This window comes from Gossypium arboreum, chromosome 9, assembly GCF_025698485.1.
Source record: "Gossypium arboreum isolate Shixiya-1 chromosome 9, ASM2569848v2, whole genome shotgun sequence".
Taxonomy (NCBI): domain Eukaryota; kingdom Viridiplantae; phylum Streptophyta; class Magnoliopsida; order Malvales; family Malvaceae; genus Gossypium; species Gossypium arboreum.
Genome location: NC_069078.1, coordinates 25,219,447 through 25,235,095, shown reverse-complemented (window position 1 = coordinate 25,235,095; position 15,649 = coordinate 25,219,447). Strand labels below are relative to the sequence as shown.

General features: G+C 37.7%; 1 non-coding gene across 1 annotated transcript; it reads right to left on the bottom strand.

The window, feature by feature from the left end:
- Positions 1–12,419: 12,419 nt before the first annotated feature.
- Positions 12,420–12,526, bottom strand: LOC128280955 (small nucleolar RNA R71). Its single transcript, XR_008271173.1, has one exon. It is a non-coding gene; the product is annotated as a small nucleolar RNA R71 (small nucleolar RNA).
- Positions 12,527–15,649: the final 3,123 nt, after the last annotated feature.

Genomic DNA, 15,649 nt, shown 5'->3' with positions numbered 1-15,649 from the left:
AATTGTCTCGACGCATAGGCCACAACTCGACCTTCTTGCATCAATCGCAACCTAACCCAAGTAGGGGCGTCACTATAGATGACAAACTCTTTGCACGATTAGGGCTACACTAAAATTGAGCTTCAGTTAAATAAGTTTTCATTGATCAAAACTTTTCGACATTTTTCCGTCCATTCAACTTAACATCTTTTTGAAGTAGCTTCGTCATGGGTGTGGTCGTCATCGAGAAACCTTTACAAACCGTCGGTAATGTAAGCAAGTCCCAAAATGCTCGAACCTCGGTAATATTTCTGGAGGCTTCCAGTTAAGTATGGCTGAAATTTTGCTCGGTCGATTCGAATACCGATCTGAGATACCACATGACCCAAGAAGCTAACCTCTCTTAACCGAACTCACACTTGCTTGAACTTAGCATATAAGCGCTTATCCGTAAAATTTGCAACACTAATCTCGGTGTTCAGCATGTTCGGTCTCATCTCTTGAATAGACCAAGATGTCGTCAATGAACACAACTACTGAACCGGTCCAAATCTTGTCGAAGATCCGATTCATCAAATCCATAAATACCGCGAGGGGCATTAGTGAGCCGAGCGGCATCACTAAGAACTCGTAGTGACCGTACCTCGTTACGAAAGTAGTTTTGGGTACATCCGAATCTCGAATCCATGGCGATAATAACCCGATCTCAAATCTATCTTTGAAAACACCGAGGCTCCCTTTATTTGATCAAACAAATCATCAATATGCGTAACGGATATTTATTCTTTATCGTCACTTTATTCACCGACGATAGTCAATGCACAACCTCATGGCTCCGTCCTTCTTTTCACAAACAATCTTGGTGCACCCAAGGTGAGAAACTTGGTCGGCGAAACCTCTATCCTTCAATTCTTGCAACCGAGCTTTCAACTCTTTTAACTCGGTTGGTGCCATACGATCTGGATCTATCGAAATCGGCGTAGTCCTGTACAAGCTCAATACCAAACTCTATCTCTGAGCAGTGGCAAACCCGTAATTCTTGAGAAAAACATCCGGTATTCACAAACCACCGCGCATTTGGGTTTTATTTCTAACTCCTTATCATCAAGTACATACATAAGGTATGCTTCGCACCCTTTTTACATATTTACGGGCCAACATTGATGATATTACAACCGGCAACCTCTTTAAGTCCGTAGACTCAACTCGGATCATCTCGTTATTTAGCACCTCAAATCCATAGTCTTGCTTTTGCAATTCACAACCGTATCATGCACGGTCAACCAATCCAAACCAAGAATAACATCAAATTCATCAAACGGCAAAAGCATCAAGTCCGCCGGAAAACAAGAACCTCGAATTACTAGGGGACATTTCTTACACACTTTGTCGACAAGCACGTAACGACCCAAGGGACTTGACACCCGAATTACGAACTCAGTAGACTTAATAGGTAAAGTCTTACTGGATGCTAAGGTTTCGCATATATAAGAATGAGTAGAACCAGGGTCAATCAAAGCAATCACATTAGTATCAAAGAGAGTAAAAGTACCGTTAATAACATCTGGCGAGGAAGCATCCTCGCGTGCGCGTATAGCATAAGCCCTAGCAGGAGCGCGAGCCTCGGATCTAGTCGTAGCATCTCTAGATCCTCTCTGACCACCACTAGCATTGCCCGTATTCCTAGATGGTCTACCTCGACCAGTGGTAGCACCCAGTTTCCCACTCTGATTTACATTCTGTTCAGACAACCCCGAGCAATCTTTAATGAAGTGGTCAACTGATCGCACTTATAACAGAGCGGTCATGGAATCTACAACTCCCGAATGCCATTTACCACAATCTGGCACTCCGCTCTGTCTCGACGATCATTTCCAACACTAGCGATCGAAGTGACTCGTGTACTCACGAGGTCGATCGCGATCTCGTCTAGAAAAGCCGAAGTGTCTCTAGATCGGCCTAGATCATCTCTAAATTTCTTCGATGATGTTGAAAGGGCTTTCCGATGATCTCTTCTGAAACTCCTTTGCCCCCATCAGCTTTCCTTTTCTCCTTACTAAGCTCCTCGGCTTTGCAAGCTCGCTCGACAAGCACCACAAATTCTCGGTTTCTAAAATGCCAACATACAACTTTATATCATCATTCAGTCCATCTTGAGCGTTTACATCACGACTTCGAGAAATGCATTCTCAGCGTCTGGCTAAGCCTCACAAATTTTCATTCATAGTCGATGTGAGACATGGAACCTTGTTTGAGTTCAAGAAATTCCTTCCGTTTTGGTCAATGAATCTCGGTGATATACTTTTTCAAACTTCGGTTTGGAAAAACTCCCAAGTTACTTGCTCTCTAGGCTGTGAAGTCAACGTATTCCACCAATAGTAGGCGAAATCACGTAGCAAGGAGATAGTACACTTTAGGCACTCATCGGGTGTGCAAGATAGCTCGTCGAGTGCGGATAGTGTTGTCCAACCAAAATTCAGCTTGCTCGGCATCATCGTTGTCCGTAGCTTTAAATTTAGTAGCCCGTGTTTTCGATTCATCAACTGGGGCTTATTTGATCTTATTTGGTCGATTCTGGGAGGTATTGTAGGTCTTGAGGTGGTATTAGTCGGGAATGGAGGTTGTGGAGCAACAGTATTAGTTCGAATGTATTGGTTGAACCAATCATTCATCACGCTATAAAAGCTTGTCTAGCTTCATCATTCGGATTACTAGCAATAGGTTGAGAGTCTGCGGAGCTGTCCCTTGTCGGGGAGCAGCGCTACACTCTCAAGATCATCAGCTACCGCTCGGTCGGGATCGGGATCCATTACTATAAATAAGCACATTTGCAAATGTCGGAAATCACCACACTATCAAATAATCACATAAAATGGCATGTATAGCTAAACCCAACGCATTATGGTAGTCCTAGAATCGACTAAACCGTGGCTCTGATACCAATTTAATTGTAACACCCCGTACCCGAGACCGTGGCTGGAGTCGAACACGAGGTGCTAACAGACAAAATATATTTATTTTCACAGTCCATTTAAAAATTTCCAAACAGCTGGCTAACTGTGTCACTGTCACCTTAAAAATCATATCTTGAGTTCCACAACTCGAAAATCAGTTTCGTGATTTTTCCCTGAAACTAGACTCATATATGCATCTACAAATATTTTTTCTAGAATTTTTGGTTGGGCCAATTAGTACAGTTTATTAGTTAAAGTCTCCCATGTTACAGGGATCGACTACACTGACCTTTGTGCATTACGACTTGGATATCTCCCTGTACAGGGATTCAATACTGATACCGTTTATTTCTATAGAAACTAGACTCAAAGAGGAATCTATACATATATGTAATGACTCCTAATTATCCCTGGTTAATTTATAATGAATTTCCAAAGTCGGAACAGGGAATCCAGAAACCGTTCTGGCCCTGTTTCACGAAAACCTAAATATCTCTTAACATACAACTCATATGACCGTTTTGTTTCTTCCATATGAAAGTAGATTCATCAAGGTTCATTTACATAATTTATTAACTATTTAATTCCATTCCCACTATTTTTAGTGATTTTTCACATCCACATCGCTACTGCTGTCAGCATCTGCCTTTAAGGTAGACTTTACCTATTTCATAGTTTCCATGATTCAATTAGCCCTTTTTGCATACATAGCACAAAGTATAATCATGATTAACCATTCCAATGGCTAATTGTTTCCAAACATTTCCATACCTCTTAGTGATCAACATACAAAATGATTATAGTACTATGCTAAAAACGTATATAAGCCATTTTAGCATGGCTATCCAAATTTACACAAAATCCATGGGTACATGACCAACAACAAAAGGGTAGTCCTATACATGCCATTTCAAAGTTCAACCAAAATTGTACCAAAGGGGGCTTTGATAGTGTGGGAGACTTGACTTCCAAAAATCCCGAGTCCGATGGTGACGAGCCAAAATCTATAAAACAGAGAAACAAAGAAACGGAGTAAGCAATTTATGCTTAGTAAGTTTTGAGCAAGGGATTCTAGCACAACAAAAGCATAGCATTCATATAGCTAAACGGATAATTTCATATGCACAAATTCTCAATATCATACTTACTTCACATTACCAACCCTTATGTTCATACACAAAGATCAACTTAGCCAAAGGCGGTAGCTCATTCATCGATTGAGCGAATACAGATTTGTGAGGATCAACTAATTCAAGCACACACGAAACATACCTCATCGCTGGGATTTTACGAGCGTATTAATTTAAATTTTACAGCAAGATCGCTCATTCCCAAATCAAGCATCTTGAGGTTTAGCGGATATAACCACTCGCACAAGGCCTTGGTCTTAGCCCGGATATGGTCACTAGCATAAATGTCTTGGGACTTAGCCGGATATAGTCGCTAGCACAAATGCCTTCGGATCTTAGTCCGGATGTAGTCACTTAGCACAAAAGCCTTCGGGACTTAGCCCGAATATCATTCGAGTAACCATGCACATATATCAATAAATCATGACACATTCATATTTCATTTTCATTACCAAAGCTCAAACACAAGACACTTATCACATTTACAATTTCGGCTCAATAGCCACATACAAGAGCATGATTTTGATTTACTTAAGACATAATCTAACCGAATCATAATTTAAGTTCCATTACTCGAAAACTTACCTCGGATGTTGTCGAACGATTCCTATGGCTATTCGACCACTTTTTCCTTCCCTTTATCGGATTTAGTTCCCCTTTGCTCTTGAGCTTAATTTAACAAATAAATTGATTTAATCATTTAAGCATCGAAAAGAGGAACTCAAGGTACTTAGCCCACATATATTCATTAGACATTAAAGTCACATATGTACAGAATCATGAATCAAACTCAACACATTAGTTAATACTCTCCTTAGCGAATTTTCTAAGTCAAGATAAAGCCTTCAATATGCTTACCTATGGCGAACAACACATCAACCTATGTACTCATTCATGTGGCCGATTATGCATGTCTATGTTGAGGCTAATTATATACTCAATACCACACACAAATGGCATACCTTTTACTAACTAATGCATTACATATTATAACTCAATACACATCCATCATGTACTCCATAACCAAAACACCATCATATGTAAGTATATACCTTGAGATATTGTATATGTCATACCAATACGTCATGTGCAAACATATATATATATATATATGTGGAAGAGCGAATCTCAAAGTTGTTTATAACTAAACATGAACATAAATCCAAAACACAAATCTTACCTACCATGCAATAAGCATAAATCATACTTATGGATATACCATGGCGAATACATCACAACACCATACCATTTCAATTTTGGTCATGGTTAAACAAAGAACTTAATGTCTCACTCAAAATGCTAAAAAGAAAATCCAAGAGTCATCAATCCACCATAACATGTATCATTATCAAGCTTCATATTTAGCATGCAATGGCATTAACACAAAATCCACCTTGGCCGAATATCATCCCCATGACATAGCAAAGATTTGAACCATAGGCTAATTAGAACTCAAACTAGCAACTAAAAACATGCATGAATCTCATGGCACAACCTCAAACATACCTTAATCTAGATACAAGTATGGCCAAACCTCTTCCTAATCCTCTTCCAAACCAAACATGAAGCAAGAACTCCTTCCTTCTTCCTTAGAATTTTCGGCCAAAAGAAATGACAAAGGATGAACAAATTTTTTTTCTCTTTTCTTCAACTCACGGCAATGGGGGGGGGGGGGAAACACTCACACACATTCTTTCTTGTTTTTTTTTTCCATTTCTTTATTACCCATACTCCTTATTTTATTTTTCCTAACATACCTCACTAACATAACATGTTTGTGAAATGTTTCCACTCATAGCATGGCCGGCCACTACTAATTAGGGGGGGAAATTTGACATGCAAGTCCTCCCTTTTGATTACATGCACTATTAGATCCTTATAGATTAGCCTATCACATTTCAAATGTGTCACACAAGTCCTACTAACTGAATTCACATGCAATCGACTAAATCGAAGCTTGAAATTTTCACACATTCATAATTACATATTCTAGACAATAAATATTACGTTCAAACATTTCGGTGACTCGGTTTAGCGGTCCCAAAACCACTTCCCGACTAGGGTCAATTTTGGGCTGTACACTGAGTGTTCTCCCACACGGTACAGTCGAGGTAAATCATTCTCAATTTGGCACTTTTAAGGTAAATATTACCCGATTTAACCTTTATGAGGATAATAGAATTGATATTGAGAAAGAGGAGGCTCGACTCCGTGATCCATTGTAATCATACGAATGAGAGGTAAGTGGAGCTTAGACTCTGAATAAGCGCCTCTCGAGAGGCAACCTAAGCACTAACACCACTAACTAGTTTATTTTAGCTATTTTTACTAATTTTGTACAGGAACAATGGCCCACACAGCCTGGACACATAGGTGTGCCCTTGGCCGTGTGGAAACAGGGCTAAAAATTCCCTAAGTATCGAGCCACACGGCCATGAATTTGATCCACATGGCCGTGCGACACGACTGTGCTACACAAACGGCCTGGACACACGGGCGTGTCCTAGGCTGTGTGAAAATTGGAGCTAATTTTTCAAAATTTTAGTAAGTCAAGGAGCCACACGGGCAAGGCACACTGCTGTGTGTTCAGACACACGGGCGTGTGGTATACCACACGGGCGTGGGAGATGTGAAAGACATGGCACACGACCGTGCGATGCAACCGTGTGCACCACAAGGCCTGGACACACAGGCATGTCCTCAGGCCATGTAATGATTGGGCAATAAAATTTCGCGATAAACATGGGCTGGATGCGAGCCACACGGGCGTGTGACACGACCGTGTGGCCCAACACGGGCTTCACACGTCCGTGTCCCCTTTTTAAACCCCCAACCCTATCTCTTTCTTTTTCTTCTTCCCAAAATTTCCTTCCCCAAACCTTAGCCGCCATAGCCTTTCTCCCCCACTGTCCGGCCACCCATACCTTCCCCTTCTTCTTTTCTTTTCTTTACTCACTTCCCTCATCTCTTCCTTTTATTTTCTTTTCCTTTTCAACTCCCCATCACATCCACAAACCCACCTCCACAACACACCACACGGCCTCACCCCCCACGCCCGTGTCCTTCTCCGAACACCACCATCAGCCCACACCAGCACTCACACGAGCGTGGCCTCCTTAGTTAGACTAGCATCGTCCATCGCCAGCAGCACCACGTGATTCCCTCCTTTCCCTCACCGTTATTGTATTTTATTCATTCATTCCTTCATCTTAAGTATTATTCCTTTTTTATTTTAAATTCTTTATTTCTATTTTATTTGTTAGTATCATTATTTTTTATGACTATTATTCTTCTTACCATAACTTTGATTGTTTTTGTTTTATGGCTCTTTCATTCATGTCTTTGTTCAATTCTATTTTATTTCATTATTTTAGTTGTTTTATTACCTATATTTGCATACATATATTTTAAAATTAGTTTGATACTTTATATTCATTTCATGACCTTTTTTCCTTTTAATTTTTATGGCCTTTGCTGTTTTTAGTGATAGGATTTATTTTTTAACATTACTATTATTTTACTATTTTGATTTTATTGATTTCCTTTCTTCAATATTGGTAGAATATTTGGTGTTGTTTTTGACTTTTGGATATTTTCAGAAACACCATGAAAAAAAACACGCGGCAAGAAGATTGCCGTCCCCGCTTCGAAAAAAGCAGAAGGGTCCTGGCGCAACCTCCTCAAGCGCCCCGACCGAAGCTCGCCACCCTCTACTTCGGTTCTCGTCAGGCCTACAGATGACCTCTTTCAGCTTCTTCAAGTACGACCACTAGGAGTGGGACGATGTATTGATTGGGCCGCTTTAGAGTAGGTCCAACTTGCTCACCTCATTCAATTCCATCTCGATACCGCGCCATATGATCGATTCTTTGCAATCATCGAGCCCACATATTCAGAGATGACATTGGAGTTCTGCACTACTTTCCACCTACAGCACGTGATGAACACACTTGATGAGGTTGCTACTATCATTTTTAGACTTGGTGGACTTGTCAGGCATATGAGTGTACCCGAGTTTGGAGCTACTTTTGGCCTCTACACGGAGGAGTTCATGGCTTTGGAAAATTTTCTACAGCTTCACTGTCACATACACTATTCGCCATCTTGCTTTAAACTGACCTTACGACGAGCACGGTTCTCTGTGACGCAAGTTGCTCGAAGGCGACTTCTCTCCCTCTAGCACTACACTATATCCATGCCATCTTGGCTCATACTTTGACTGGGAGGAGAGATAGTACTGGAGTAGTTAGCACCACTGACACATACTTCCTATGGAGCATGGCGACTGGCCATGTATTTGACTTAGAGTATTTTATCACCCTCGCCTTTCGCCACCAAACGGATCACCATAGGAGGGGCCCCATCTATCTTGGCCCTTATGTGACTCGCCTCGCTCAACACTTCGGCCTCTTCGACACTCTAGAGATGTCATTGACACTCACATTAGTCAGCCAGATGTCTCCTTAGGGAATTTCCAGCATGATCCACATGAGGATGATAGAGCGACACCGTGGAGTCGACCCCCCTCAGTACAGACTCATCCACTCTGCTGACCAGGATGAGCCAGAGGACATTACTGACGATGTCCCTCCCCCTTACGAGGACCCACCCCCACCACCACCACCGAGTCACCAAGCTCCTGCTACTACATTGATAGATTTATTCGAGCGATTCACTCGTTTTGAGCAGCAATGTTTCGAACGATTCGACAGCATCGAAGCCACTCTCTGACAGATTTGCCACCACCTCCATATCTCCTCTCCAGCGCCACCGGCTCACGACATGAGGACCTTTGAGTCCCTTTTATTTTTAATTTTATTTTCCTTTATTTATTTTTGAAGACTTATGTTTTATGTTTTAAAATCTGCTTATCTTTATGATTATCATCGAATTATCACTTAATTCTCTTCCACAGTTGTGTTTATTTTCTTATTAGTACCTCGAAATCATATATTTTCTTTGGCTTTATCTACAATTCTCGCTCTCGCTACTCCAAGGATCTCATCCAAATATTTCAGGATAGTTTTGCTTCTCTCCCTCTCTTCAGATATTATACTTATATTCTTATTATTTATCTTTGTACATTGAAGACAATGTCCATCTTAAGTGTGGGGAGGTTATTTATGTGATTATTAGAAATCCCTAAATTTTTATCTTATTTTCAAATAATTTTCTCATATTATTATTAGAGTAAATTTTGATTGATTTATGATTTTTATTGATATGTTTTTAAATTAAATCATAGGTAACTGTGCATTGATTGTTTAAACTTTAAGACATTAAAGAATCAAGTATGATAAGTTGAAACTTTTGAGAAGTAAAATTTCTAGGTTGTTTCCCTAAATTGAGGTATTATCTTGAAGTTTTGAATTTACAGGATTAACATCAAATAGCCATAATTTTCGTGAGATTTTGAGTCTTTTAGAGCATATATCTTTTTTGCTTACTGATTTTATTGATTATGAGTGTGCCAACATTGATTTGTCATTCTAGAACTTCATCGATTATACATGTCAAGACCACACCTTTGATTTGAAAATGATAAAGGCACTTAGGTTTTAACCCATTTTTCCCATAAAAAGCCTACCCATACAATTGACCCTTAGTGAACCCCTTTTTGAGCTTAACAAACTATTTTTTTCTTATTTACCCTAAATTTTAACCCCTATATCATACTTTTTGATTCATTGAGAATTTTTCCCATTTTATTGATTTCCTTTTAATCGAGATTTGATTTCGTTAATTGTCTAACTATGTTCTTTCATTCGAATCATATAATTCTCTCTTATACAAATACTTGTTCTTATTCTTAAAAAAAATTACATACATACATATTAGTATTAACTGTTTATTTTTGAACTTTAGTATTTAAATCTATATTCTGAAAAGAAGCTCATGTTTATTCAATTGATGCAAGTTATTTTTTTCCAGTTAGGTAATTTATCAATTTAATCTCGATTCTAACTATCTTTTTCATCCTTTATCCACACGTTTAACCCAAAGCCCCATTACAACCCTTCAAAGACCTTTTGATTTGTGTATCATCTCATTTATAGTGGTGGAGATTTGATTTTCATGCAAGCCTATGCTAATAACTTTCCATGTTTGACTAATGAGTGCTTAATCATTCAACCTTAAACACATTGAGTGATTTGAGTGAATCTTTAGTGAGGATATCAACCTTTGTCAATTTGTAATTAAAGATAATTACTTAGATAAAGGGGATGCCTATAATTTTATGATTAAAATGCTCAACTTTGACAATTTGAAACTTTAATGTTCTTTTAGTTAAATTTTTAATGTATGATTACTTGTGAATTATTTAGAACATTATTGATGAGAATTATAAGTTGAGAAGAATTTATTTTGATTGTGAGTTGAGGATTTTGCTTGAGGATAAGCAAATGCTTAAGTGTGGGGATATTTGATAAACTGTAATTTATACATATTTTTACCCCATGCTCGGTATATTTATGAATGATTTTTCCTTGGTTTTAGTGAATTCGATGCTCCTAATCATTTAATTTCATGTTTTATACTCAGGTGAGCTTAGGATAGCAAAAAGAGCACGAAACGGGCCAAAACCAGACAAATTGGGCCTAAATCAGTGTTTCACACAGCCTAAGCATTTTCACACGGGTAAACCACACGCCCATGTGAAGGACATGGGCAGACCACATGCCCGTGTGTCATGGCCGTGTCGACTAGAAACCAACTTAGAATTACACACGGCTTGAGCACTTGAACACGGGCATCACACACGGTCGTGTCCTTGTGGAGCCCAAGTTTAGTTCTACTCGAAAAAAGCCACTTTTGAGGATTTGGAAGCATTCTAAAGCCTATATAAACACCCTAGAAGAGGATTAGGGGGGACACGCGGAGTTGGAAGTAGAAAATACTCGAGAACAGCCATCAGAATCACCTCGGAGGCAGGATTTACATCAAGACTGAAAATTTCCATCCAATTTCCTAGAAGTTCTTTGGTTTTCTTTATGTTTTGTTGTTTTTCATACTTTGAGATGTTTTCCATTTTTATTACGAACTAAACTCCCTAAATACCTAAGGGAGATGAAACCTAAGGCGAATCTTATTACTCTTTGATTTATATGATAAATACTAGTTCTTATTCTTAATTGTGAGTTTTAATCCTTGCTTTAATATTCCAGGATATCAATTCATGTTTTTGATGTGCTTATTCAGTGGAGCAAAAGTCACTGTTTAAGAGTAGATCATTCATAATTAAGCGGAGTTGCATGCAATCCTAGAGATAGGACGACATAAATCTATCGGATTAGAGTCAAATCTAATAAGGGAATCCATAGATCGAGTTAATGCGACAATAGGGGTTTTAATTAGATAGAGATTTCAATTAATCAACCTAGAGTCAGTTGTTTTTAGTCTCGAAAGGGATATTAACATAAATTAGGATTTCTACGGAATTAGTCAAGTGAATAAATCGTCTAATTCAAAGGTAATAAGTGAAGTCTAGGTGGATTCTTTCTTGGATATTGTCTTCTCAATCAGTTTTTCATAAGTATTTTCCAACTTTAATCTCTGTCGTTATTTTAGTTAATTAGATAAATAGTTTAGATAAAACATTCTCTTAAATTTTAGGCTAGATAATAGAAAGATAGTAATTACTAGTACTTTTAGTCCTCGTGGATATGATGCTTTCGGTCTCACCAGAACTATACTACTGTTCGATAGGTACGCTTACCTTAAGTTGAATTTTTTAGTTAGTTTCACGATCGTCAATTTTTCTGTTTAATTTTAACTTAATTAATTTTTTTTTGGTTTGTTTCAGGTGTTTATGGGTATTGATCGAATCATCAATTTACTCCCTGTAGACCTTTAGATTGAAAGAACTTTTCGACAATGAAGAAGACAAGCAAGTCAGAGAAGGACCGAAGAGATGAACTTCAAAAATTTGAATAAAGGAAACGGAGCAAACCCTGCTCAAAATCCTATCCTTATCGCTAATGATAGGAATAGAGCTCTAAAATAGTATGTCGTGCCAGTGTTTCATGATCTTAATCTTGGTATTACGAGGCCCGGAATCTACGCATAATAGTTCAATCTGAAGCCAGTCATGTTCCAGATACTTCAAACGGTGGGCTAATTCAGTAGAATGCCTACAGAAGATCCTCACCTGCACGTAAGACTTTTCACGGAGGTGAGCAATTCTTTCAAGTTAGCCGGAGTACCTCAAGATGTGCTACGATTAATGTTGTTCCCATATTTGCTAAGGGACAGAGATTGAGCATAATTGAACTTATTGCTACCAAATTCAATTTCCACATGGAAAGAGTTAGCAGAAAGATTCCTCATGAAGTATTTCCCACCTAGCAAGAATTCTAATTTGAGGAACGAGATCACTGCTTTCCAACAAATGGATGATGAGTCTTTGTATGATGCATGGGAAAGGTACAAAGAATTATTACGGAAGTGCCCTCATCACGAAATCCCACATTGCATCCAACCTGAGACGTTTTATAATGGTCTTAATGGTCACACGAGGATAGTAGTGGACGCTTCTGCTAATGGTGCTCCCCTTTCTAAGTCTTATAATGAGACTTATGAAATCATCGAAAGGATTGTCAGTAACAATGTAACAGCTCATTTTCAGTAAAATAGGAAAAGTGGTTTCCATATCACAAATCTGAGGTTAAAATATTTATTTTATTATTATTTTAATGTCTACAGCATGATAATAAAGTCATATAAAAATTTTGTTAAGAAATTTTGCCAATTGGTTGCTTAATTTGATAAAAAGGGCTAAATAACATAAAGTGTAAAAGTTGTGTTCGATTAGCTAAAAGTGTTTAATATCTATAGAACTTTAAGTAGAGGTCGTAATGTGGTAAATAGACCATTAACATTAATAGTGGGAAAAGATGGACATCATATAAGTGATTTTTAATGGTTAATTAAAAGGTTAAATTAGTAATTTAGTAAATAAGGACAAATTAAGTAAAAATAACATGGTCATCATCTTTTTCGATCTTCTTCCACCAATTTTGCAAAGGAATGAAAGCCATTAAACCTTGCTAAGTTCGGCCATGGTATTTTTGAGTGCATGGTATCTATTTTTACTCTGTTTTTAATGATTTCTATGTTTTTAGAGTCATTGTAGCTTAATCTAGCTAGTCCAGGGACTAATTTCCAAAACTGTTAAAGAATTAGGATTTCACCATTGTTGAATCTATATGTGTTTTGAAGTTTAATAGTAGAAAATGAATGGTTGTTAGACAAACAACATTTGTTAAGTGATTTTGAATGAAATTACAAATTAGAGGTTAAATGGAGAAAAATGAAAATTATGTGGTAAATGTGTGAAATAATAAAAAATATGAGCTGCTATGGGCTTAGGTGTAATTCAGCTGGCAAGGGTATATGTTAAATTACATGAATTTGCATTTTTATGAGATAGGGACTAAATTATAAAGAAGACAAAAGTTTAGAGGCAAAATAGTAAATTTTTCATAATATGAATTTTGTGTTAAATTGAATAGAATAATATTTAAATAAGTTAAATTTGATTATATAGATCAAGAAAAGCAACGTACAAATTAAGATTGGGGAAAAGATAAAGTTGTGGACTGAACGATCGTTTTCTCCGTCCTAATTCAAGGTAAATTCAATAAGCATTAAATTATATGTGTTTACATGCTTAATTAATATAATTGGGATGATACGACACTACAAAAATTCTCTACTAGATATCGTCAATTGTTTGGATTCTGGATGAGCCTTAGAAATAGATAAGATACAAATGACATGTTATTAAGGGTTATCGTGTTTTAGGTGTTGATCTTGTACGTTCTACTTGTGGTTGAGTTTTTCGGCACGTGTTGCAATTACTCGTCAGCTTATGTGAGCAGACCCAGTGATAGCTCGAGAGTGGGCATCTTTATGAGATATGAGATAGAGATGGTTTCGACCATGTATTGGCACTTAGTGTGCAAGATACCTGAGTATTCGATATTATTCCAAATGGTTCAACGGGCACGGTTATATTCCGAGAATGTATGAGTTTAATATGAACAAGTACAGGTATGTACATGAATCATGTGAGAATTGAATCTATGAGATTCGTGATTTCATGTCTAACTTTGTGGAAGAATGTGTGTTAGACTTATAGATTAAATTGAGTTGCATTAAGTTATGTTTATTTATTTAAAATGAAATTAATTGGTAAGATAAGTTTTAGGTTATACGAACTTACTAAGCTTAATTCCTTACTTTGTTTACTTTTCTGTGTTTTATAGTGATTCAGAAGCTCGCTTATTTTGGAAGTAATCAGAGATTGCATCACACTATCGGACTCTTACTTTGGTACTTTTGGACTTTATGTATTTTGGTTATATGGCATGTATAGGTCATTTTTCCTAATGAAAGCCTATATGTTTTGGTAATGTAATTAGTCATTTAACATGACTTGATTTGATATATGTTGGTATGTATATATACATGGCTAGCCTCATTTTGTATGATTTATGATTGTCAGGGGAATGCTTTGATTGTGTATTGGTATATTGGTACTTAATAGGTGAACATGATAAATGGTATGCATGTTATGTTTAGTTAAGATAGAGTATATATGGAATTGACCATTTAGGTAGTTTTGGAGGTGATTTTGGTATGTTTTAAAAATGATTAATTGAGTTGCCTAAGAGCCTATGATTGTTGGTAACGAAATTGCATGATTTGGACTTGGTTGTGATTGGTTTGAATGCTTATTGACGATATGGTCATATGCTATTTGGTATGTGTAGGTTGATACCACATTGGGTGAGAAATAAGGCTTGGAAAATGACATATTTTTGTCCATACAGGCAGAGACACAAGCATATGTCTCAGCCATGTGTGACACACGACCAAGTGACACGACCGTGTGTTCCCTGATACTTATTTAGAAACCAAGTCAGTAGTTTCACACGGCTAGCACACGGGCGTGTGGCTTGGCCATGTGGAATAAGTCGGTATACCTTGCACTTTGAAAATTTCCCATGTTTTTCTAAAAATTTCTTAAGTACTCGATTTAGTCCCAAACCACTTCTAATGCTTGTTTTAAGCCCAGAGGGCTCGTGTTAGGGACTATATGACTGAATTTGAATGAATTTTTTTTGGATATGAAAAATGAATATAAAATGTATGATTGTTTAAGAGATAAGTTCGGTAATGCTCCATAACCCTATTCTAACGACGGATATAGGTTAAGAGGTTACATTTATTATTATCAGAGCTACAATTTAGACGATTCTAGGACTAAAGTAGCGTGTGCGAGTCTAGCTATGCATGTCATATTTAACCTGTGATAGTGTGATATCTCCTGATAGTTTTTAAATCATGTTTTCATATAGTAATGGATTTCAATTGAGCAAACTCTAACAATGTAGAAAGCAATGCCCCAGCCTCTGTTCACGGGGCGGTGTCATCTAGCTTGAGACCCGTATCTGAGGGTCGGGGAGAAGAGGCCAAGGAAGCCTTCTTTCAAATGATGAATGAGTGGTTTTGTGACAGCCCTAATGTGACCCTAGTCGGGAAGTGGTTTCGAGACCACAAAACTGAGTCATAAAAATAATT